Source organism: Meles meles, chromosome 20 (assembly GCF_922984935.1).
Source record: "Meles meles chromosome 20, mMelMel3.1 paternal haplotype, whole genome shotgun sequence".
NCBI lineage: Eukaryota > Metazoa > Chordata > Mammalia > Carnivora > Mustelidae > Meles > Meles meles.
The window spans coordinates 55,648,353-55,675,547 of NC_060085.1; the positions used below are offsets into that span (position 1 = coordinate 55,648,353).

The 27,195-nt window shown below is 37.9% G+C and overlaps 1 protein-coding gene and 1 non-coding gene across 3 annotated transcripts in view; both read right to left on the reverse strand.

Annotated features, from left to right (window-relative positions):
- Positions 1-27,195, reverse strand: part of TMCC1 (transmembrane and coiled-coil domain family 1) — a 258,137-nt gene that overhangs the window by 196,321 nt on the left and 34,621 nt on the right. The window lies entirely within an intron of this gene.
- Positions 26,934-27,039, reverse strand: LOC123933282. Its single transcript, XR_006816536.1, has one exon. It is a non-coding gene; the product is annotated as a U6 spliceosomal RNA (small nuclear RNA).

Here is a 27,195-nt window from a genome sequence, read left to right on the forward strand (position 1 = left end):
CCAAATGAATCAATAAGAAACCCAGGAGTTGAGAAAGACATAATCAAGTAAGCTCAGTAGACATCTACCAGAGGAGATAACATCCTCTCCTCAGTCACACAGTTGTACCAAAGTTCCTGGTATTACTCCATAAATACGACCAAAGAAAGAGGACCTTACTAAAAGCATGGGGACTACAAAGAACAGGTAGGTACAGTGCCTTGGCTTAAGCGGTTTCGTCAGTGAATGAACACGCAAACCCACAAATACAAAATACTAAGAAACAGTATCACATAAAGGTGAAAAATAGGATCAAAGTGAGAATGGCCAGTGAGCACCTGGTAGTAATTCAGGGATTCCTCTCAAAGGTTATATTTATTTAAAGCCTTCTACATACCACCTGACTTTAAAAAATTGTTATGTGCTCGCAAAAATGCTTGGAAATCTCTAGCACTTCCAATTGTAAGAAACTGTTTCTCCTAATGAAGATTCCTTCAAAAAGAATAAAGTGTTACATAGTAATTTTCCAAAAAGGAGTCACATATGTTTATGCTAGAAAACAGATTCTCCTAGGCTACTGGACCTTCAATGGGATATTTGTTTTTTTTAATCCTGGACAAGATTGTCTTATTAACAAATAGACAATTTAGCACAGTGGTTAAGACCCTGGTCTTTGGAGTGAGCCAGTTACTTAAAGATACTTACTAGCTGCGTAATCCTTGGGTGAAGTCTTAGATGACAAGTCTAAGTTTCCTCATTGATAAAATGGCAATGAGACTTACTTCCTAGAGTTATGAAAATTAAATATAATAATGCACAGAACATATTTTTTCACAGTTCCTAGAATAATTGCTCCCTAATGGTATCTAGTAATAACAATAAGAAGAATAAAAGAAAAAAAATTAAAACAGAGTGTTCTCCCCCTTTCCTACAGATTACCCTCACGCCCTCTCCAGAATTTCTACCTGCCCTCAACCCAACCACAAGAAACCACACAAGTATATTAAAAACACCTAAATATGATAACCAAGAAGTTACAAGCCAATTAAGAATTCTAAGTTTCTGGAGCCTGGCTCAGTTGGGTAAGCACCTGCCTTCAGGTTGGGTCATGATCCTGGGATGCTGGGATTAAGCCCCCACTGGGCTCTCTGCTCAGGAGAAAGCCTGCTTCTCCCTCTCCCTCTGCAGCAACCCCTGCTTGCATTCTCTCTCTCTCAAATAAAAAAAATTAGAAAAAAAAAAAAGAATTATAAGTTTTTGGCCCACCACATACCAATTATATTTCCATATATATTTTTTAATTCTATTTCACTTCTCACTAATACCTTAACTAGATAAACTCAACTCAGGCAACTCAATTCTCTTTTTAATCTAAACCTAGTATTTATATATTCAGTGAGCTAGAGAAGTCACTCTTCAAGAATGTTCAGGCACGGGTACCTGGATGGGTCAGACCTGCCTTCAGCTCAGGTCATGATTCTGGGGTCCTGGCACTGAGATCTGCATCAGGCTCCTTGCTCACCAGGGAGTCTGCTTCTCCCTCTCCTTCTGTCCCCCTCCATGCCCTCTCTCTCTCTCAAATAAATAAAACCTTAAAAAAAAAAAAATGAATGTTCAGGCAGGGGCACCTGGGTGATTCAGTCCATTGAGCATCACTTTGGCTCAGGTCATGATCCTAGAATCAAGTCCCACACAGGGCTCCATATTTAGTGATGAGTCTGCTTCTCCCTCAGTCGCTCCCCCTTATGTTCTTTCTCTCTCTCTCAAATGAACAGACAAATCTTTAAAAAGATTGTTCAGGCAAAGAGGAACAATATTTTCAATAGGGAGCATAGAACACTCTAAATGTTCAAAACATGATTATTTTAAAATATAATTATATGGGCACCTGGGTGGCTCAGTCGGTTAAGCATCTGTCTTTGGCTCAGGTCATGATCCCAGGGTCCTGGGATCGAATCCCCCACTGGGCTCCCTGCTTGGCGGGGAGTCTGCTTCTCCCTCTGCCTTCTTCTCCCACTTGTTCTCTCAATCCCTCCCTCAGATAAATAAAATCTGAAAAAAAAAAAATAATTATATGGCTTTCAAGAAGTGCACTTGTCATGATGAGCACAGGGTGATGTATGTAAGTGTTTAATTACTATACTGTATACCTAAAACTAATATAATACTATATGTTAACTAACTGGAATTGAAATTTAAAACTTTGAAAATATATAAATAAAATATAACACTTTAGATTAAGTATCAGATTAAATTTAGATTAAAATATCAGAATTCTACGCCAAGAATATAGGTACTAACTAAAAGTACAGACTCTTTTATTCTATTAGCAACATCACCAAAAAGTACCATGTTCTTACTAAGTTTGCTAGGACTCATGAAATCCAATAAAACACCGTGTAAAAACTAAAAAATCTAACACGAAAAGAACAATGGTAGCAAATAACAAAATAACTGACAGACCTCAAACAATGATTTATATGCTAATCATTATATTTAAAAGCACTAAAGAAATGATTACCATGTTCTACTAACTCCATTATTCTGCTAGTTCCATTACAGCTTGGAGGTATAATAGATATAAAATAAACTGTACATATTTAACATGTATACACTTTGACAAATTCACAAAATATTTATATCCATAAAACCATCACCATAATGAAGAAAACATTTCCATCAGTCCCAAAGGTTTATTCTAATTGTCCTAGTACAATTTGTTGAAAAGAGTAAAATTCACAGAATTAAAATGACTACACTTCCATTCTATTTAACTCTTTCCCCTAAAACAAGTCCCTGGCTTAGATTTCATGGAACATCATTATCAACATTCCCTTATACATACACTCAAGTTCCAAGGTCACCTTCTTCCAAGAACTCAAACAATCGGCAAAACCCCAATCTTATATAATTTACCTCTGCCTATCTCATATTTGAACTCTTATAGGAGAAAATGACAAGAAAAAGTCATGCTTCCATGCTTAACAATGACACTATAAATTAATGTCCACTAACCTCAAATGGGCATTTGATTCTGTAACTCTCTTGTACATTCACTCCCCCATTCTCACAGAGGATAATTTCATACTTGTTAACTCTCTTCAAATCTAACACCCCCCTCCTATCCTTACTCCCCTAATGGTGATCAGGAAAATCTGTTTTCTAAGGTGGCCAACCAGTCCAGCTGGGGAATCTCAGCCCCAGCCCCAAGGCCCTTCTGGGTTTCCCTCCTGCCCTGCCAGCTGCAGGCCCAAGAGTGGCAGAGATACGGAAGTAAAAGTGTATAAACTACCTCCTTTGTTTGCGCTTAGGGCTCAGACCTTGGGAGATTACTCCCCTCTGAGCCCACCAGCATTATATAAACTCCTATCCCCAAGGTCTCCAAGTGCTGCTTTGTTCTTCCATTGGGCAATCCAGTCCAGGGTCCGTAACAATGGCTAACCTTCTGGTGTCACTGAAAAACCAAGTATTTGCACATACTACTATCACATCTACTTGTCGACTGGCATCTGAGTCCATACTATCAGGACGCTCTACTGCTAAGTAAGGACGAAGCGCTGGTATTCCTACCATGGTCAACTGCTCTACTTACATGCCAATTCAAACATATCAACTATAAGCAACTCTCTCTTCTCTCTAATCCATTTTTCTCCCTCTCTATTGAATTAATTCCCATCAGCATACAAACATGCTACAATTTTCCCCACTTAAAGAATATACCCCTTGACCATATAACCACCTTCCAGCAAAAGCCCCATTTCTCTGCAACCTACTCCCTTCCCAAGTTCCCTCAAAAATAATACAGCTATTTGGATTATCTGAAGGTGTTCAATTTTCTCTTCTATAAAATGAAGATACTGGACAAGAATTCATCTCTAAATATCTCTACAATATTCTGGGGCACCAGGGTGGCTCAGTCATTAAGCATCTGCCTACAGCTCAGGTCGTGATCCCAGGGTCCTGGGACTGAGCCCCGAGTCAGGCTCCCCGCTTGGCCGGAAGCCTGTTTCTCCCTCTCCCAATCCCCCTGCTTGTATTCCCTCTCTCGCTGTCTCTCTCTGTCAAATAAATAAACAAAATCTTTTTTTAAAAATAAAAATAAATAAAATCTCTAGAATATTCTGTATACATCAGCATCTGACATATCTTTAATGAAAAGTAAAATAAATTAGTTGTGTAGCTAAGAAGCTATGAGAAAAATACTTACTAGCCTAAGGAGGAAGAACCATGAAAGAGTTAACCAAGTAACTCAAAGTGGAAACTTACCATAGGGAAGAAAACAAATTATTATTGATCACAGGAAAGAGAAAGAGAACTGATCTGAATTACAATCTGATAGTTCTTCAAAGTATTTTACTTCTTCCAAAGGAACCAAAAGCATTGACATGGATGAGAATGCCCACCAAAGCAAGTTAACCACAGGAACTTTTCCAGAATATCATTAGGGAAATGCAGTCAAGTACCTATTCTAACAATTTTTTTTTCAAACCAAGAATAAAAAAGTCCTAACAGATCTCACCAAACTTACAACCAATTAGAACAGCTATGTATCTTCCTAAAGAGTCAAAACTACAGTGTTCTTAGGCACCCCAAAAAGGAACAGTAAACTAGAGACAGTAAGAAACACCAAAGAAAATAAACTGCATGCATATACAATTCAAATACTCTGGGTGAACAAAAATGTTCAAACATCAAGAAGTTTTTTTTCAATAGTTATTTGTAACTTCCATCCAAAATGTTAGTCATTCCTCTCAAACTGAAAACTCAACACCAAAATTTTTTTTAAGTACATGCAAAATTTTAGAAAATCATACATTTTAGAGCAAGAGTCTTAACAATTACCAGCCCAAACACTTTCCCCATGATCCCATACTTCCCTAGAGCACAAAGAACTTCAGTGACTTGTCTGAGGTCATACAGTTTATGGTGTCTGCTGCCACATCAAAACCCAAGTTTCAAGAGAGGATTCTGGGAAGATGGCAGAGTAGGAACCACCAGGAATATCTACTACCTAGATAACAACTGCAGGAGCAGAATCTGTCTGATGTAACTATTTTGGAACCCTGGAGTCTATTTAAGGCTTGCAAGTCCAGAGGAAGGCTCAGACCATTAATTGCAGTTGATTTCAATCAACTTCAACTCTTAGCACAGTAGCAGCTACCCAGCCCCCACCTAGCCACATGGAGGGCAGCGGTGCAAAGTTCTAAGAGCAGCCTGCACACAGCCTGTAGGAGCTAGGGTAAGAAAAAACAACACAACACAAAACCCTGTCCACCAAATTATCAGGGAGCTATGCCCAGATCACTGATTGTTGTTTCTGACCACAGATGTGGCAATGAAGCAGGTGCCCCTCTTTGCTGTACTTCCCTCTCCTCCAAGCTGTCACGAGGCCCTACCTCTCCAGCTATAGTAACTTCCAGGGCATTTAAAAGGCTGGTGTCATTTTCCTTCCTTTTTCATTTTTCTCTTTTTCCTCTACTGGGAGCCAGACACTAAGGACTAAGACATTCAAAAGCAACCACATATACAGAGAAAAGTACAGCCTCAGGAAAGAACTGAGAAGACCTTAAATTTTCACCTCAGCATGACCCCTGGCACAGAGAGCCTGGTATGGTAAAAATAATTAAAACGAAAAAACAGCAACCCTTAGGGAAGTGGGAGACTTGGATTTCAAGAATTACCACACTATTTGATTCAAATGTCCAGTTTTCAACAAAAAGATCACAAGGCATATCGAGAAACAGTAAAGTATGACCTCTTTAAAGGAAAAAAAAAAAAAAGAAAGAAAAGAAAAAAGAAAGAAAAGAAACTGTCCCTGAAAAAGACCTAAAAGCAGAGCTGGGAGCAGTCCTGGGATCAAGCCCCACCTTGGGCTCCATACTCAGTGTGGAGCGTACTTGAGATTCTCTCTCCCTCTGCACCCCCACTTGTGCTCTTCTCTAACATAAATAAATAAATAAATCTTTACAAAAATAAACAGTGATGCTTGGGTGGTTCAGTCGGTTAAGCAGCTGCCCTCGGCTCAGGTCATGATCCCAGGGTCCTGGGATCGAGTTCCACATTGGGCTCCATACTCAGCAGGCAGCCTGCTTCTCCCTCTACCTGCTGCTCCCCCTGCTTGTGCTCTGACTAAAATAAATGAAATAAAATATAAAATAAAACTACCCTACCATCCAGCAATTGCATTACTAGGTATTTACCCAAAGGATACAAAAATACTGATCCAAAGGGATACACGAACTGAGATGTTTATAGCAGCACTATGAACAATAACCAAATTATGGAAAGAGCCCAAAGGTCCAGCAAATGAATGGATAAAGAAGTGGTATATTCAATGGAATACTACTCAGCCATAAAAAGGAATGAAATCTTGCTGTTTGCAATGATGTGGATACAGCTTGAGAGTATTATGCTAAGTGAAGTCAAAGATAAATGCCATATGATTTCACTCCTATGTGGAATTTACCAAAAAAAAAAAAAAAATAGATGAACATGGAGAATAAAGAAGAGAGAAGAGAGGCAAATCAGGAAAGACTCTTAACTGTACAGAACAATCTGAGGGCTGCGGGAAGGGAGGGGAGTAAGGGGATGGGTTAAGTGGAATGATGTAAGGTATTAAGGAAGGCACTTGTGATGAGCACTGGGTGTTGTAAGTGATGAATCACTAAATTCTGCACCTGAAACTAATATTACACTGTATGTTAACAAACTGGAATTTAAATAAAACTCAAAAGAAAAAAAAAGCTTTATCATAGTTATGTGTATATATAAGGAAAAAGATAGTATGTAGAGAGTTTGGTACTAACCAGACTTTCAGGCATCCACGAGGGGTCTTGGAACATATGCCCCAAGGATTTAAGAGGGGATACTACTACTTATAGTCATTATAAAGAAATCTCTTTACAACTTACATGAAAGGATCTCCAAGATGTACCACCACGTTAAAGAGGCAAAATGTAGAACATTTTGTATAGTATGCTGACTTCCGTGTAAAAGGTGAGGAAGGAAAGGGAGAATATTTATACAAATTTAGTTTGTATAGTAAATGTCTTTGAAAGGGTTTATAAGAACCTAGTAACAGGATTAGAGTGAGATATCTTATTGTACACCCTTTGGCACTTGTTAAATACAATCTTTCATGATAACACTAAGACATTTTTTGCCTTTTTCACTTTCATCTTCTCATGAGGATAACATGACATAATGTGGTCACGTTCCTGGGGCTAATAGGATATAACAATCTGTCTTATACTATTGCAGACATTAAAGAAATTTGTAAAAATGTAAAATAATCCCACTCTTCTCATTAAATATTTTTTGAAAACTATAGCTGTGCTATTTGTTAACATGCGACTTTTTACTTCTCAAATGAATTAAATATTTTAAAAATCTGTTTTAATTGCTAATACAGCAAATATCAATAGATACAAACCAAATAAATAAAGCCTTTTTGGGGTCCTCAATCTGAGTACAAAGGAGGCTTCCCACTAATTTAAAAACCAATGGTCTAACTCATGAAAGTCAAGGATAGACTGAGAAGTTGCCCCAGATTAGAGCAGACTAAGGAGATATGAAAACACATGTGTGACTACACTGGATCCTGTGCCAGGGCAGGGGCGGGGGATGGGGTAGAGAATGAGATAACTGCAAAATTTAACCAGAATCTACATATTAGATAACAATTTGTATTGATGTCCATTTCCTGATTTTGATAATTGCACCATGATTAGTGAAATATGAACTTTGGGGAATTTGGGTGAAGAATTTGGAGAATTCTTTGTATTACTTTTTAATTTTTTAAAAGATTTTATTTATTTGGGGCGCCTGGGTGGCTCAGTGGGTTAAAGCCTCTGCCTTCGGCTCAGGTCATGATCCCAGCATCCTGGGATCAAGCCCCATGCTCAGCGAGGAGCCTGCTTCTCCTTCTCTGTCTACTTGTGATCTCTGTCTGTCAAATAAATACATAAAATCTTAAAAAGCCTGCTTCTCCTTCTCTCTCTGCCTACTTGTGATCTCTGTCTGTCAAATAAATACATAAAATCTTAAAAAAAAAGATTTTATTTATTTGACAGAAAGAGAGCACAAATAGAAGGGAGGGGGAGAGGGAGAGGGAGAAGCTGACTCTGCTGAGCAGTGAGCCAGATGCAGGGCTCAATCCCCGGGAACGTGGGATCATGACACAAGCCGAAGGCAGACACTTAACTGACTGAGCAAACCTGGTTCCCCTCTTCGTATTAGTTTTGCAACTTTTTATTTTTTAAAGATTTTATTTATTTATTTGACAGAGCAAGAGAGTACAAGCAGGGGGAGTGGCAGACAGAGGGAGAAGCAGACTCCCCACAGAGCAGGGAGCCCAATACAGAGCTCAATCCCAGGACCTTGGGACCATGACCTGAGCCAAAGGCAGCTGCTAACCTACTGAGCAACCCAGGCAATCCCCAACTTTTTTTTAAAGATTTTATTTGTCAGAGAGAGTAGTTTTGCAACTTTTTTTGTAAAACTAAAATTATTTCAACATCAACATTTAAATTCTTTTTATGAAAAAAAGTGATCTTAAACTGCTCAAACTAAAGTACTGGAGATGATGTGGAGCAAATGGAGCTCTCAGACACTGCCAGTGAGAATGCAAAATGGTACAACCACTTTGGGGAAAGGCATGGCAGTGTGGTAGGCAGATGTGATTAAGTCAAGGATTTTGAGACTGGGAGATTATCCTGCATTATCCTATCGAGTCCAACATGATCCCAAGGGTCCTTTTAAGTGAAAGAGGAAGCCAAGAGAGACAGAAATGGGACAACAGAACCAGAGGTTGGTGGGATATGACTGCAGTTTTGTTTTGTTTTGTTTATTTTCCGCATAACAGTGTTCATTGTTTTTGCACCACACCCAGTGCTCCATGCAGTACATGCCCTCCCTATTACCCACCACCTGGTTCCTCAACCTCCCACCCCCCCCCACCCCTTCAAAACCCTTTGGTTGTTTTTCAGAGTCCATAGTCTCTCATGGTTCATCTCCCCTTCCAGTTTCCCTCAACTCCCTCTCCTCTCCATCTCCCCATGTCCTCCATGTTCTTTGTTATGCATGACTGCAGTTTTAAAGACAGAAGGAGGTGATGGGGACACCTGGGTGGCTCAGTCAGTTGAGCAACTGCCTTCGGGTTGGGTTGTGATCCCAGAGCCCTGAGACCTAGCTCCACAACAGGCTCCTTGCGCAGCAGGGAGCCTGCTTCCCCCACCCGCTCTGCCTGCCACTACCCCTGCTTGTGCTCTGTCAAGTGAATAAATAAAATCATTAAAAAAAAAAAAAAAGGTCAGGAACCAAGAGGTATGGGCAGCCTCTAGAAGCTGGAAAAGGAAAGGAAAGAGATTTCCCCCTCAAGTCTCCAGGAGCAGAGCCTTACCAATATCTCCATTTCTGACCTAGTGTAACCCATTTCAGACTTCTGACCCCCTAGAAGTTAATAAATATGTGTTGTTTTAAGCCACTAAGTTTGTGGTCATTTGTTACAATAGGAAACTAATACAGCAATTTTCTTACAAAATTTAACAAATACCTACCATATGACCCATCTATTCCATTCCTAGGTTTTTACCCATGAAAAAGAAAACATACAAACACGCAAAGACTTATACACAGACATTTATAGCAGCTTTATTTGTAATATCCCCAAACTAGAAATATCCCAATGTCCATTAATAGGGAAATGGAAAACCAAATCCAGACAGTAGTATACTGCTCAACAAAAGAAAGGAAAAAAAAAAAAAAAAAACAAAACCCTATCAATACATGCACTAACATGGATGAATTTCAAAAGCATTAGACTGAGTGAAAGAAGCCAAGCAAAAAAGAATACAAACTTTATTATTCCATTTATGTAAAATTATTTAAATAACATACATATATATGTATGACTACATATAAAACTAATCTATAGTGGTCAGTTATAGTGCCTGTAGATGGAATCAAAGGGAAGAATAGATTGTAAGGATTACAAGGGACATGAGGAAACTCTTGGGGTTGATGAAAATGTTTATCTTGATTATGGTGATGGTTTCAAAACTGTATACTTGTGGGGTACCTGGGTGACACAGTCAGTGGGTCATCTGACTCCTGGTTTTACCTCAAGTCATGATCTCAGGGTCATGACTGAGCCTCAAGTGGGGCTCTGGGCTCAGCATGGAGTCTGCTTGGGACACTCTCTCCCTCCCCCACTATCCCTTCCCCTGTGCTCACACTCTCTCAAATAAAAATAAATCTTCAAAAAAAAAAGCATATACATACATAAAAACTCATTAAACAATTTAAATATGCACAATACATTGCATGTTAACTGTACTTCATTAAAACTATAAAACAAGGGGCACCTGGGTGACTCAGTGGGTTATGCTTCTGCCTTCAGCTCAGGTCACGATCTCAGGGTCCTGGGATCCCACCGCAGCAGGCTCTGCTCAGCAGGAAGCCTGCTTCCCACCCCACCCCCGCCCCCCGCCTGCCTCTTCTGCCTACTTGTGATCTCTCTCTCCCTGTCAAATTTTTTAAAAAACCAAAAACTACAAAACAAATGTAATGAAGTGATAAACAAACATTAGTTTGGGGGCCTTTGGGTGGCTCAGTAGGCCAAGCAACAGACTTATCATGATCTCAGGATGGTGGTGTTGAGCAGGAGTCGGGCTCCATGCTCAGCGCAATCTGCTTGTCCCTCTCCCTCAGCTCCTCTCCCCTCTGACTCTCTCTCTCGCCCTCCAATAAATAAATAAAATCTTAAAGAAAGAAAGAAAGACGCTAGTTTTGAACATCTACATACTCAACAGTGAGCCCAGAGCTGTGAGACAAGAAGGGAAAAAAATGCAAGCAGTACGGAATAGGAAATATGAATCTAGACATTGAATAAAATAGTCCTAAATTTGAGTATTAGTTTCAATAACTACCAGCAAAGGGAGTCTTGACTAAGCCTCGGTCTCATTTTCTATAATAATGGGTAATAATATCAACTTCATATAGCAGTTTTAAGGATTAAAAGAAATAATACATAAAAATCACGTCAGCCATCTAGGAAGTACCCAATTAATAGCAGCAATAGTAACAGTATCTTTTTTCTCCCAGAATCTGATAGACTACATGCTTCTTTACAGGAGAGGTCTATTTAACTCTTGATTTATATACAATTCTGACAAGTTTATTTATTTTAATAAAGGGAGGATTATAAGCAGTGCATACAAAAATAAGAGAACTTGGAGCAAAGAAGGAAGAAAGTACTGCATTATAAATTAACTGATGGTCCTAATGAAAGCCCTGAGTTAACAAGAACAGATTCCATTATACATAAAATACTATCTTTTTTTTTTTAAAGATTTTATTTATTTATTTGACAGAGCGAGATCACAAGTAGACAGAGAGGCAGGCAGAGAGAGAGAGAAGGAAGCAGGCTCGCTGCTGAGCAGAGAGCCCGATGTGGGACTCGATCCCAGGACCCTGAGATCATGACCTGAGCCGAAGGCAGCGGCTTAACCCACTGAGCCACCCAGGCGCCCCATAGAATACTGTCTTTAAAAGATAGTATTTTTTTTTACTACAAGGCTAAAAAGGAACACAGATTTTAGAAAAATTATTGTTCTAGAACAGCTAATTTCTTTCAAAATTAATCTTTTCGAGAGGTAAACTTTACTAATCTGCAAACACTTATATCCCTGTAATTTCCCTCAATAACGAGCAAATGAAACATTAAGATATAAAACAAAATAGATTTTCTGTAGCTCTAAATAATTTACTTTGCATGATCCTCAACAATTCTAAAGATATAAATTCTTTCAAAGCTGAAACAAAATGGTATACTGAAAGTATATGTTTATACAAAAATTTTCAGTATTTCTTAAATGAAGTAGAATTTTTTTAAGATTTTTATTTTATTTGAGAAGGAGCACAAGCAGGGGGAGGGGCAGAGGGAGACAGACAAGCAGACTCCCTGCTGAGCAGGGAGCCCCATGAGGGGCTCAATCCCAGGACCCTGACATCATGACCTGAGCTGAAGTCAAACACTTGACTAAGTGAACCCAGGCACCCCAAATGAAGTAGAATTTTAAACATGCAATACTTCTGCTATTACGGCTCACTCACCTATTAATTATGGGTCCTTGAGCAAATTACTTAATTTATCTCTAAGTTGTGGATTAAAATATTCCTCATTCCATAGAGTTATTGTGAAGAATAAAAGACTCTGTATGGAAAGCACTCCACACAGTACCTGGCACAAAATAACCAAACACTCAGTGTTAGCCGGTATTAGTTTTTTGTTTTTGTGGGTTTTTTATTTTTTAAACTACTGATGAAGATATACCATATCATGATCATAAATTAAATTTAGCAGAGTAAGATTTAGGAAGGATTATATTTAATATACACATACATACACATATATGACAATGTATACAGACATACACACAAGCATATTAGAAAGAACTAAATTTATTGCAGAACTGTAAATTCTACTCTAATTGACACTCAGATTAGGTAACATTTCAAGACCACTGGTATTTACTGAAGTGTCTGTATTTTTTTATTAAAGATAGGTGCAAAATCTGTAACAAAGTCTAAACCCTGAAAGAAAAAAAATGTAAAAGGATCTACTACCTCCTCAATTCACGTTCTTCTACCTACACTGGTCAAATATGTAATGTCTTACTCTTTTGCATATCCTTTCTTACAAAGCAACTAAAGTTACAAATGTTTGAGTGCCTTAAAAATGTAAGACACTGTAATATCCTAGTCCCTAAAACCAAAGGAAAGCCTAGTTTATATCCAACACACATGTTAACAATATCTGCTTAGGCCAGAGCTAAAATACAGATACTTAATTTCCCATTTTGTCTTCCTATAACACAGAGTCCATTCATGAAATAACCTGCATCTAGAATACTGGCATTTGCTGCTGAGATGAGGCAAAAGTTCAATCACTAGATAGCATTCGCAGAAAATTAAACTAGTGAACCTAAGACCTGTTCAACAGTGGGGTTTCTCGGGGTTCTTCTGTTTTGTTTTTACCCCTCCCAGAGCAACCTAAGCAACAATTTTCCAAACTCTATTCATAATGTATCCATCCCAGGTCACTACTCAGAAGCATATAAATAAATCACTGCACAGCTGGAGCCAACCAAACCTATTTTGACAGATCCAGGCCAAACAATTGCAAAGATTCTAAATATGCACTCCCACAGGCCGCGGTAGCACCAGCCCTTGGCTCCAGCATATGTTCCTTTCCTTCCTATAGGCCTAGTTCTGGCTTTTGAGGAAAAAGAAATAAAGCTATCAGTTGAGTGGATCAAACATCCAGCAGGGTGAGTAGAAAAAGACTGTCCTACAAATTCTGTCAAAAAATATCCGATCAGTTGAAATGGAGGCAAATTAGCTATAAAAGAAAATACAACAAATTTAGTATACTTAATCTCTTTTTTAATTTAAGAGTTATTTATTTGTTTAGAGAAAGAGAACATGCACATGTGCGCACAAGTGCAGGGAGAGGGAGAGAGAGGGAGAGAGAATCTCAAGCAGACTCCCACTGAGGGCAGAGCCTGAAGCAGGGCTCGAACTCACGACGCTAGATCATGACCTGAGTGGAAATCAAGAGTTGGACATTTAAGCAACTGAGCCATCCAGGTGCCCCCCCCAATAAACTTAATCTTTTTAAAGATCAAAAGAATAAGAAAATATTGAGATGCTACTTCATCACATTATAAAATGAGCTAGCATAAATAGAGAATATAACACAAAGTCAAATAATAGTTTATGTTGATTCCATTAGACAACATGCTTCTGAGCAATGAGGTAATTTGCATCTTCACACTTTATAAAATTCTAGTATAAAAACAGAAGGCTTATTGAAGAGGAAGAGATTGTTGGGGGTGGGGAATATAGTATTAATTAACTGCAAATATCAATTTAAAACATAGCCTTAATTATTTGTCCACACATAGGAAATATGAGAACAATATTTCTGGAAAGCACTAAAATTACTGATTCAATCATTCATCCAACAAGTAATCATCCAATACCTATTCCTTGGTTAAAACTGCAGTATATACTAACCTATAAAAATATAAAGGATAAGAAAAGTACCCGTAAGCATACCTATATGGAAAAGCAATTTCCACACATGTATCTTAAGAACGAGATAATACAAACTAAACACAATATAAATCTAAGCTATGAGTTCTCTCCTTCACTAAGGTATCTTTTAGCTATCACCGTAAGGTACTTCAAGTTCTATACATCTAACACCTAACTCATGACCTTCCTCTAAAAAAAAAAACTTACCTCTTTCAGTACTCCTATTCTCAATGAAAGGCACTAAGTTGCTTAAGCCAGAAACCTCTGAGTCCTCACTCTCCCCCTTCATATTCTACCCATCACCAAATTCTGCTGTCTCCTAAATATTCTTGAATGAATTCCTTTCTATCCTTCCAACCAATACCACTCTTGCTAAGTAAGCTAACATCACCTCTCACCCAAACTAGAAAACTTCCTAAGCAATAGCCTGCATCCACTCTGGTACCCCTTCGATCCATTCCCTTGCAGTAAAAAAATGTTCTCATCAAAAGCATGTATGACCCCATCCTTTATTGTTTAAAACCCTTTAATGGTTCCTCATTCTTCTTCTTAGAATAAGGGCAAAAACTTCTCAACATTATCTATAAAAACCTGCATGGGCAGGCTTACCTCTCCAAATCAAGGCATGCTCCTTCTCCCTCTGGCTCTTGGTTCTCAGGCCATGGTAGCCTTAATTAAGAGTCCTCATTTTGCCATTTTCCCTTCTACCACAGGACCTTTGCACCTACTCTTATTTTTGCCTGGACAACCATCCCTCCTCTCTTTGCCAAGTTAACATCTATTCTTCCTTTAAATCATAGCACAAATATTTCTTGAGGATGCAGTTTCTAATCTGGTCAAATATCATTAATATCATCACTTATCCCACTGTCATAGTTTTAATTTAGCTTTTAATTTAGTATTAATACTTATCTCCTCCATCGAACTACAGTTTCCATAGGGGATGGTATCCCATTAGGTTGTGTTACACATTTTATCCTCAATGGCTGGGTAGTTCAATAAAACCATACAGCACAAATGAACAAAAATATGAACCAAGTTCAAGAACCATTGAACAGGGTCTAGGCTAAGTCAAAGTTCAGTTGCCAACAATCACAAAACATTCAATACAGATCATGTTCCCACCCACCACCATAATCCTTACTATATTTAATTTCCTTTAGCAAGGTACCGTTAGCAGGAATAATGACGTTTATTTATAAGGGTCTTCTACTGATTTCCTATTTAAATGAGAAAACCATCAAAAAGTCAAACTCAATTGAATCCTCTAAAATACAGCAATCTAAATGGTTTGATCAGTTTTCATAACAAAATCACTGATTTTTTTAACATTTCATTGTCAAGTCCAAAGCAAAGAAAATCTCTAGTTTATCTTGAATCTGAGCCTCTTACTCAACTTATCTCAAGACAAATCACTGAAAATAAAAGTCTACTAAAAATTAATACTTAAGTTAAAACCTCTAGACACTTAAAAAAATGTTCAGTGAGAAAAGCAGAAGTATGCAAGGCAATGTTTGGATGAAAAACCCTTTTCCACCATACAAAACAAGAAGACAGACATCTTCCCCATGAATTCTGGCAAGGTCAATTCCTACCCTTATTCACAAAATTCTTGGATAGCTTCCTTGGCCTAAAAAAATCCCACATTATTTCACAGTGACTGAGTAAAGCCTGGGTATGGATATGGTTACTTCGGGGCCTTGCTTATTTTGATGGTAAGCAAAACAGTTCCCTATGGTGTTTCAACAATTCTGTATCATAAAAACAGTGGGTATTATAATTAATGACAAAACAAAAAGCAAATAAAGATACCTTATTATAAGCAGAGTCTACAGTATCAGAAATTATTAACAATCTAGGAAAAGATAAACATCTATCAAGAAATTATGAGAGCTAGGGGCACCTGGGTGGCTCAGTGGGTTAAAGCCTCTGCCGTCAGCTCAGGTCCATGATCCCAAGGTCCTGGGATGGAGCCCTGCATCAGGCTCTCTGCTAAGCAGAGAAGATTCCTCCTCTCTCTCTCGCTGCCTGCCTCTCTGCCTACTTGTGATCTCTGTCAAATAAATAAATAAAATCTTAAAAAAAAAAAAATTATGAGAGCTAAAGAAACACTAGTTATTAAGATTCCAAAATGGCCAAATGACTTAGCTTAGCATGAAAATTTAGTAACAAACCTTCCTCATTCTCCAAATTTTTAATCTCTTCAAAAAAGGTCAACAAAAAACTGTCAAAGCAAACAATCTAGAACTATGATTTTATTTTCCTGAGATATTGTACATTCTGTTAAAAACAACTATATCAATGCATAATTGATATATCATCAATGCATGATTTTTCTTAAATTTTGGGCATTACCATTTTTTTGATAGAAAAAGAATGAACAAGCAATAAAAAAGTATTGGTGGTCTCATGACATCACTGGTAGGAATGTAAAATGGTGCAGCCATTATGGAAAAGTTTGGCAGTTTCTTATAAAATTAGACATGAAGTTATCATACCTAAAATCTCTCTCCTTGGCATTTATCCCAGGAAATGAAAACATATGTTCACGTAAAAACTTGTATATGAATGTTCACAGCAGCATTATTGATAATACCCTAAACTGGAAATATGAATGTCTCTGAATAAGTGAATGTTTAAAAAAACTCTGGTAAATCCATACCATGGAATACTCTCAGTAATGAAAAGGGAGAAGCAATTGATATTGATACATGTAACAACTTGGATAGATCTCAAGTGCATCATGCTTAGCAAATAAAAAAGCCAATCTCAAAAGATTATATGACTTCCATTTATACAGCATCCTCAAAACGACAAAACTACAAAAGATAGTGAATTGATTAATGGTTGTCAAGGGACAGGGATAAGGACTGTATGGAGGTAGTTTCCCAAAATAAAACAATGTTTTGAATTTATGCAATAAACATTAACTGCCCTTAGACTTTAAAGTTTTAACTCTGGCCCTGTCTCCAGCGAAATTATTTGGTAACTTTCCCCATTCAACCATCTGATTCACTAAATAAGCAGCAGCTAGTAAGGCAAAACATGGCAATGAGGTACTTCTGTGTCTGAGTCATTAAGATATTCTTACAGGATGTTTAAGAAGGACAGACAGGGAGGTGCAAAGTTAAGTCTCAAAACCACAGCAACTCCATTCTTAGCTGGTTAACACAACAACGGGCTGTCAGCACCAAACATGGAAAGTCTAAGCATAGAGGCCAAGAATGGCACACTAACAGTGGATGTTAACTAAAAAATAAAGTCAAATGGACTAAACATTACTGCATTTTGATCCTAGACCTTGTTAACTGATTAAAAAGCACCTTACTTGAGTAACCATTTTTCAAGAAGCAATAATACCATATTAAATGCACACAATTTCAAAAAATTAAAATGTAAAAAAAGCATTCCTTTAAAACTGACAAAGTGGGGCTGGAGGAGGAATCTGGGGTGGTTCAGATGGTTAAGCATCTAACTTTGGCTCTGGTCAAGACTTCAGGGTCCTGAGACAGAGCCTGACTCTCCTTCTGCCCCTCCCCCTGCTCATGTATGTGCTGTCAGATACACTTTTTTTTAAAATTGACAAAGCAGAGAATTTAGGAAATACCTCCAGCGTACATAACCAACACCTTTCATTTATTCCTAATTTTTCTGACTGAGAGTTGGACAAAAACAATCCTCCTAGACTTTACTTACCCCAAAATCTGTCGGGTATTTCTAGAGGCAATTAAATATAATATTTACAATAACATATTGCTGAAAGCTAATACAAGTAGTTTTTTGCAAAGATGTGCTAAGAATGTAAGCCTGAGCACTACCCAAAAGGAAAAGTTTCAAAGTACTGTGGCACCAATCATCATAACTAATTTGCTAACCTTCAGTTTCCTAGCGGGTTACCTTAGTACCTACCCCCACAAAATCATTATGAAGATTAAATGTAAAATACTTTGAACAGGGTCTGGTATGTATGAACATTAGTAAAGGGAAACCTCATTAAATTGGAGTCAGGAGGCCGTAGGGGGAGCTCTCATGGCCTACCACTGGTAGTCAATTGCACACCCAACAGGAAGAGAGGTACCTTGCAAGCCCATTACTATCCCAGCAGAAGGTTTTCCTCCTGATGCAGGAGGAAATAAATAATTATTTATTGAGCTAATGAGAGACTGTGACAACCCAGCCAATGAAAAGCCACTACACTTTGAACTCCGACTGGACTTTCGACTCCAATGGACTTTTTAACAGCCCTCTCACTCTTCCCCTTCCCTCTGTAAGAGTTGAGATTCTCTGCTATTCCCAAATAAGTCCATTTTTGCTGGTAAAATAACTGAGTTTTCTTTTTAAGGTTAACATGCAGAATAAGTACAACATAAGTATTAACTAAAAACAAAACAAAACAAAAAACTGGGAGCCCCTGGGTAGTGCAATCAGTTGAATAGCCGTCTGGGGTCATGATCTCAGGTTCTTGAAATTCCGCCTGTGTAGGCTCCAAGCTCAGCACAGGGTCTGCTAAAGTTTCTCTCTCCCTCTCACTCTGCCCCTTTCCGTGTTCGCTCACTCACGCGCACATACTCTTTCTCTCAAATAAATAAATCTCAAATAAATAAATAAATAGTAAAAATTGTTTTAGGGGCACCAATGGGTGGCCCAGTTAGGCCTTTGCCTTTCAGCTCAAGTTATATTCCCAAGGTCCTGGGATCAAGCCCCACATTGGGCTCCTTGCTCAGCACCTGCTACTCCCTCTCCCTCTGCCCTGACTCCCACTCATTCTAACTTTGCTCTCTAATAAATGTTTTAAACATTTTAAAATGTTTTTAAAAATAAAAATAATTATTTTAGGAAATGCTGGGCACCTACATAGACAGGTGCAGCAGCATCTTAGCTCCTGCTAGGAATGCTACAGCAGGTGTTTCTCATTACCCTGGGCACAACAACCTTAACTTCTTTGGTGGGAGTTCTTGCCACGCCCTTTTTTTTTTCCCCCCAATTTGGTAAGAAAAGGAAATCACCAATCCAGCCTAATTATAAATTTACAAGAACCTGGAAGAATCAGTAAATTGAAGACAAAAACAATAATATGCAACTACTGTTATTTATAAATTTAGAGACCTCTTATAGCATCACCTCATATTTGTTTACCACATTGTAGTTTCAAATTCCTTCTTTTTTTTTTTAGGATTGTATTTATTTATTTGACAGAGCGATCACAAGTAGGCAGAGAGGCAGGCAGAGAGAGAGAGAGAGAGAGAGAGAAGCAGACTCCCTGCTGAGCAGAGAACCCGATGTGGGACTCGATCCCAGAATCCCATGACCTGAGCCAAAGGCAGAGGCCCAACCCACTGAGCCACCCAGGCGCCCCTCAAATTCCTTCTTAACACATTATCTCATTTGATCCTTACAACAATCCTGTGAGATCCTTGCTGTTACTTCACATTTTACAGATAAGGAAAATGAGGCTTAAGTGATATGTTGAAGGTCACACAACCAGCAAGTAGAAGAGCTGGAATTTAAACCTCTCAACTGGGCGCCTGGGTGGCTCAGTGGGTTAAAGCCTCTGCCTTCAGCTCAGGTCGTGATCCTCGAGCCCCACATCGGGCTCTCTGCTCAGCAGGGAGCCTGCTTCCCTCTCTCTCTGCCTATCTCTCTGCCTACTTTGATCTCTGTCTGTCAAATGAATAAATAAAACATTTTTTAAAAAATAAATAAATAAATAAATAAACCTCTCAACTTACTCGGCCATAGCTGCCTCTCTAAATGGGGTAAGTTTTACAATGCTGACATTATAGTTTTTCAACCAGCATCCTCCATATTTCTGCAAATCATTAACAGCCTCAAGGTATAAAGAAAATTTAGAGTAAATATAAGAATCACAGGACTTTAAGAATCATTTTAAAGTAATCTCTCATTTCACATATGCTTTTATAAAAAGAAAATGTTTTTAGTAGTCAGGATCAAAAAAACGATTTTTGTTTAATGTTTTCATGTTTCAATACCTGCAAGCATTTGTGGAGATCAATGGGCTGAGGAACAGAAGAAAAGGATTAAAAAACACAAACCCCAAGTTACCCTCTGTTATGCCTGATTACCTCCTTGTTTCCAATATATTTGTTGAGGGAGGGAAAAAAGACTCTTATTGATAAGCACACTTCAAATTTAAGATTTTTTCTGATAGTCCACATAAAAACTTATATATGAATGTTCATAGCAGCACTGTTCATAACAGCAAAAAAGGGAGTCAATCAAAATGTCCATTCACTAATACATAAACAAAATATGGTATATTCCATAAAATGGACTCTTATTTGGCAATAAAAAAGAACTGACACATACTACAGAAAGGCTACACTATGAAAACATGCTAAGTGAAAAAAGCCAATCACAAAAGACCACATTTTATTTAAATTGATTTATATGAATGTCCAGAATAGGCAAATCCATGGAGACAGAAAGCGGTTAGTTACCTAAGGCTAAGACAGGGCGCGAAAATGGGAAAAGACTGCTAAATATGTACAGAGTTTCTTTTGGGGGTAATGCAAATACTCAGGAAATGGTTGTACAACTCTGAATATAATAAAAACCACTGCCGTGTACATTTTAAATGGGTAAATTCTAAGGTATGTGAAATATACCTCAATGAAGCTAATAAAACAAGATGTTAAGAAAGGGAAATAGGTACTTGGTATACAGAAACTCTGTATATTATCTTTGCTTCACTTTTCCATAAATCTAAAACTCCTCAGAGAAATAGATAAATAAATTAGTAAACAAGATTACATAGTAAACAGCTGAAGTATGAGGTGCAGACTAAAGTAGCACCACAAAACTTTAAAAAGATTCATACACAAGTGTCTCAGACAAAAAAGTGAATAAATATTAGATGTAAAAAATGAGGTTAGGCCTTGTTCACAGGGCTACACAATAGCACAGGTAGAGGAACAACAGATCTCACAGACCTGGAAAAAGCTCATCATTCATTTGGCTAAACACCTTCCTCTTCCCCTACCTACATACAACTTTCCAAATAAATTTACTTTCAAACACCCCAAAAACTTCCAGAAACATGTCTACACAGAAAAGAAAATGCTGGGAAACAACACTGCCACCTTATCAATATTAAAACCACTTCCCATTCACTGTGGATCAAAAGAAAAGAAAATGCTGGGAAACAACACTGCCACCTTATCAATGTAAAACCACTTCCCATTCACTGTGGATCAAAAGATTTTATTAGAAAAACATTTTTAACACAATTGTGCCTTATCTATTTCTAAAGACTAAAGACCTTACTCTCTATAGATCAGACCTTAGAATAGGGTTCAAGACTCAAATTACTGATGAAACATAAAGAATGTCAACATTTGTCATTTTTGGTTTCTTAAAATGAATAATATAGCACTCAAATTGTTTAAAAAAGGATATTGACCAGAAAGAGCATAAAGAACTTTCTGAGGGAAGGAAAATATTCTACATCTTAATCAGATTGGTGTTTATAATTATATATATACAGCTACATGCATATGCAAAAATTCACTGAGCTATGTATACCTCTTAGATGTGTGCACTTACTGGAAATTATACAGTTTTAAAAATGGAATTTAAAAAAATAGTATTCCACAGAATTATCTCATTATCCCAAAGCATATGATGTAGTAAGAGTCAGATTTTCATCTTCTTTTAGTGAAAAGAATCAAGAAGAGATAAGTAAAGCAATCTTCTCTGGTATCTCAAAATCAAGAAGAAAAACAGGTCTCCCAACTCTGTTCTATCATCAATCTAACATTTGTGCTTCAAAGACAATGACACTGAATCTTGAGACTCTTCTGAGAGACAGAAAAGACAAGAGGGCAGAACCAATCCTAGTTAAATCAACATACTCAATATCTCCAAATGCCATATCCTTATTCTCCAAAAAGAAAATTATTTAAGTAAATTCTATGCCCAATGTTGGGCTCGAACTCAAGACCCGGAGATCAAGAGCCACATATTCTACCAACTGAGCTAGCCAGGCACCCCAAGAGAAAATTATTTTTATCTAGAACTGGTTATGAAATAATACAAAGAATGCAAAAGAAGTTCTCGGGTTCATACTCCCTCTAAAAACTATCATGATGCGACCTTGTGCTTCATTCTGCAGTTTTTCCAAGGGAATTCTAAGGCACCATATTCTCTTGCCTTAAGTTCTGGCCATTTAAATGTCTAGAGTGAAGTAAAGAGTGGACAGGTTAGGCCTCAAGAGACTGAAATGGCTTTTACTTCAGTTATAAAATTTTGGCACAGGACTAGATCTGAGCAGCCAACTACTTATTTAATAAATAAAGGAACAAAATCCAAAAATAGTTAAGAGACTTGTCCTAAGACTTAACAGCTAAGAAGTGGCAGAGTCAAAGCTGAATCCAGCCTTCCACTCACCATACCACACCTAGACTTCTGCCCAGTTAGAAGCAGCATACTATCTTACCTAAACTGATAATTACACTCAGGGGGAAAAATAGTTCGTATTATCCAAATTCTCATGCCCAACTGTCTCATGGCACTAATATTTTAATTTATAACCAGAATTACAAATTAATTATCAGAATTATAGCTGTCATCCAAGTTAGAGTCAGTACCTTCTTTTCTCAGCTGTAAAATCCCCTTGGGACTAGTATCAAAAGGTTATTTGGTACATAAATAATCAAGGCAAACAGAGAAGGATGGTTTTAAAGAATATATGCATCAAGTTCTTCACAGCATACCATCTTAGTTCACCAAAGACTTTCATACAGTCATTTCTCCGATCAGCAAATACTGAACTGCCTACTAGATGTCAGGCGCTGTATCTGGCCTAAGGAAAACAAAGATATAGATACAAGGGACTTTGGTTTAGGTAAGCAGACAAAACAGACTGTGGTAAGGATTATGACGGGACAGCCAAGGTGCCACTGAAGCCCAGAGGAGCAACATCTACTCTAATCTGGAGGGTCAGAGAAGTCAGACCAGCTTCTTACTCTCCCAAGCAGTAACATTTGCTCTAGAAGCTCAGGATTCTCACTCTTGAAATACACTTTTTTAAACATTGATCTCTTATTGACATAAAAGTCTCCAAAACCTATGTCTGAGACAAAAAAAAAAAAAACAACAAAAAAAAACAGCATTACAATATTATCCTATTTATGTAAAATTGTGTTATATTCATATACCCGTACGTGCATATATTTTCAAAGGCACATGTATGGAAGGATATTTACAGAAACTTTGATGGTAATCATTCATTCCTGTGGGATGAATTTCAGATTGCTTCAACTTCTTTAAACTTTCCTGCATTAATTTTTAAAAATACTCTGTCCCACCCTATAGGGATGCCTGGATGGCTCAGTCAGTGGAGCATGCAGCTCTTGACCTTAGAGTCAAGAGTTCAAGCCCTAAAATGGGTGGAGAGATTACTTAAAATAAACTTAAAAATACTGCTCTAGTTTTTTATTCTGCTGTAACCAAGGTGAGTAGAAGAGGGCAAGCACACAGACCAGAGTTGAATAAACTATCACTGTACTTATATCAACCGGCCTCCGCTACTCAGAGTATTATTTGTCACATGGGGGACACTAATGCAACACACTTGGTACCTTTTATTTACACTTGTAAGAAGGGCCACTTTGGGGACAGTTTCTGGAGAAACAAGAACGGTAGATGGGGACCAAAAATAAACAGGCTATAATCGCAGTGCTAAGGTGTTTAGACTTCATTCTGTGGATGACAGAAAAACAGAGAGGTTTTCTAAAGACAGTCGACTCCACTTTTTAACAAGGTATCTGGTAGCAGCTAGAATACATAAACAGGAAATGACATAAAGACAAAGAGATGTGTTGAAAAGTTGTGGCTCTATGTTTAAAAAAAACCTAGAGAAATGCAAATTTTTATCAGCACTATCTCTGGCGGATGAGAACAGAGGCAGTCTCCTACTTTCAGTGTTATACATTTCTATAATCCTTGCACTTCTTAAAATAAGTGTGTATTATATTTATAACCAGAAAAAATAAGAATGACTTTCACAATAATTCAAATGGGATGCAGGGGAAATGATGAAAGCCTGGATTATAAACTCTATAAGGGCAAGAAACGGATCTATCTTATTTACCACTATGTCCCTAATACCTCATACAGTGCCCACCATGTATTAGGTGCTCGATAAATGTGCCAGAATAAATGAATGAACCAATGTACATCCTAAAGGTTCAATAAAGAAGAAACATTTCAAAAGTAAAATACACATCCGCTGGTCAACATAAAGAGCGAGAAAAGAGACAAACTGGATAACCCAAGTTTTACCGGCTAGTTGGCTAAGTGAACAATGAACCATTAATCAAGATAAGTAAAACTAGAGGTGGTATAAGTATACAGGAATGCAAAGAGATTGTGACAAAAATGTCGGTGAATTTGGTAGAAGGCACCAAGTTTCAGGAACCAGCAGGGAGTGTAGGCTGAAGATGCAGATTTGGGAGTCATTCATAGGAAGCTACATCAGAGATCAGACCTATCAGAAACCCATTACTGACTTTCATGTTCTTAACAGCAGAACAAGAGAGGCAGATCAAAATAAAATACACCCACTATTCTGGGGCCCTTATACCCTGACTTTTTTTTAAGGTTTTGTTTTTTGGTTTTTGGTTTTTTTGTCGGTACCACATCACTTCATTTTCTTGGTTTTTCAACTTGACTCTTGGACAATGGGAATCTATTTACTCGCTTTTCTGGCCACCACATGGTTTTTTAAAGATTTTATTTATTTATTTGAGAGAGAGAGACCACAAACAAGGGGAGAGGGAGAGAGAGAAACAGACCCCCTGCTGAGCAGGGAGCCTGACCTGGGACTCCATCCCAGGACCCTGGGATCATGACCTAAGCCAAAAGCAGATGCCTAACTGACTGAGCCACCCAGGTGCCCCTATACTCTGATTTTTGCCCCACTAATTCTTAAACCTAGATTCTGAAATAAAAACACCATGGACTTCCAGTCTTCATCTCTCATTTGTTTCCTAATAGCATACAAAGGCCCACAGCTGTATTTTTACTATTTGCTACAAAAAATTCTGGGCTTACAAATCCAGGCCAGATCAGAAATCCAATACACTTGGCATTATTTACCATAAACATACAAAACTCATATGCTAGTTTTATTCAATATTAACCACTGGCAAACTAATATAAAGTAACGGTTTGTCACTGAATTTTTAAAGTTTCGGATTAAAACTTTTGAAAAAATTAACGTTTTGGGAGAGTACTCTTTATCAATAGATGTTTACAGATGTTTATTCACACACTAGGACAATAAAAGTTATTTTTGAATATTTTTTCTTCTTATTCCATGATTACAACATGATACTTCCAAATTGTCCTCAACTATGCAAGTTTCTTCCCTCTCCAGTTCATTCTATGAAATCAAGTCTCCCCCTTTCCTTTGCTTTAGTCCCACCCAGAGAAATCCATCCTCCCTATCTCAAACTGCCTTTATCTAAAAACGAATTTCAAAAGATCAACAAATAGGTTAAGCTAGTCTCATAAATGTAGAGATACAAAATGTAAGACTAACTTGTCTCCATGCTTTTATTCATGTTATTTTCCATACCTGCAGTGTTATCCCTTTTTTCCAACATTTATCCAAAAAGAAGCCGCAGATTATATCCTTCTAACCACTTCAGCACTCACCTATTCTCTGCCTTCTTTGAATTCCTAAATACAAATTAATGGTCTTCAAAAGTTAAATGGGGGTTCCGGATGGTTCAGTCAGTTAAGTATCTGCCTTCAATTCAGGTCATAATCTCGGGGTCCTGAGATCAAGCCCCACATCAGTTCCCCGTTTAGCAGGGAGTCTGCTTCTCCCTCTCCCTCTGCCTACCTCTCTCTCTGTGGCAAAAAAATACATAAAATCTTAAAAAAAAAAAAGTTAACTATGTTTTCCTCTATCTACATTGGAAAGTAAGCTTCTTGAAGAGATATGTCGTATCAATACCAGGTGAACAGCTGGCATGCAATGAATACTTACTAAATCAATGGTGGCTCTGAATCTGTATCTTAGAGTTTTGGCTTCCCAGCCCTCCTTTGCTTCCACAGTGCCATATACCAGAAATAAAATATATTATTTTGATTTTAATTTTACTAACAGATATTAGACTATCTTAAACCTAAATTTATTTTATTTTAAACAGCCAAGTCTGTCACCTTACTTTAGGACCATAAGAAAGAAAAGCTTAGGGACACCTAGGTGGCTCCGTCAGTGAAGCAGCTGCCCTCAGCTCAGGTCATGATGCCATGACCCTGGGATGGAGTCACACATTAGACTCCCTGCTCAGCAGGGAGCCTGCCTCTCCCTCTTCCTGCTGCTCCCCCCACTTGTGCTCGCTCTCTTTCTCAGAAATAATAAAATCTTAAAAAAAAAAAAAAACCTAACTTTTAAAACACTGTAAAAGAAACCATTATTTTTGCAAAGTAAAAAAAAAAATTAAAACTCTAAAATCATATTAGAAGTTTGGCAATCATAATACTGTACACTTCTCAGGGCGCCTGGGTGGCTCAGTGGGTTAAAGCCTCTGCCTTCAGCTCAGGTCATGATCTCAGGGTCCTGGGATCGAGCCCCACATGGGGCTCTCTGCTCAGCGGGGAGCCTGCTTCCCACCCTCACCCCCGCCTCTCTGCCTACTTGTGATCTCTGTCAAAAAATAAATAAAATCTTTAAAAAAAAATACAGTACACTTCTTCAGTGTATTTAAATTCTTTGCCAACATATGACATAAAACATAAGGAAAAATTTTTTTTCTTTGTAAATTATTTTATTCAAGAAGGTGGGAAAGACAGACATGGGCTGAGCTGAGCCCTGAGTCTCTAAAAATATGGAACACTTCACCAATTTGCATGTCATCCTTGTGCAGGACCCATGCTAATCTTCTCTGTATCATTAACATGGGGGAAACTCTTAAAAGGTTAGTCAACTGGCCAGCTTTTTTTTTTTTAATAAAGATTTTATTTATTTCAGTAAGAGAGAAAGCAAAAGTAGGGGAGTGGGAGAGGGAGAGGCAGATTCGCCTGCTAAGAAGGGAGCCCAATGCGGGACCCCATCCCAGGACTCTGGGATCATGACCTGAGCCG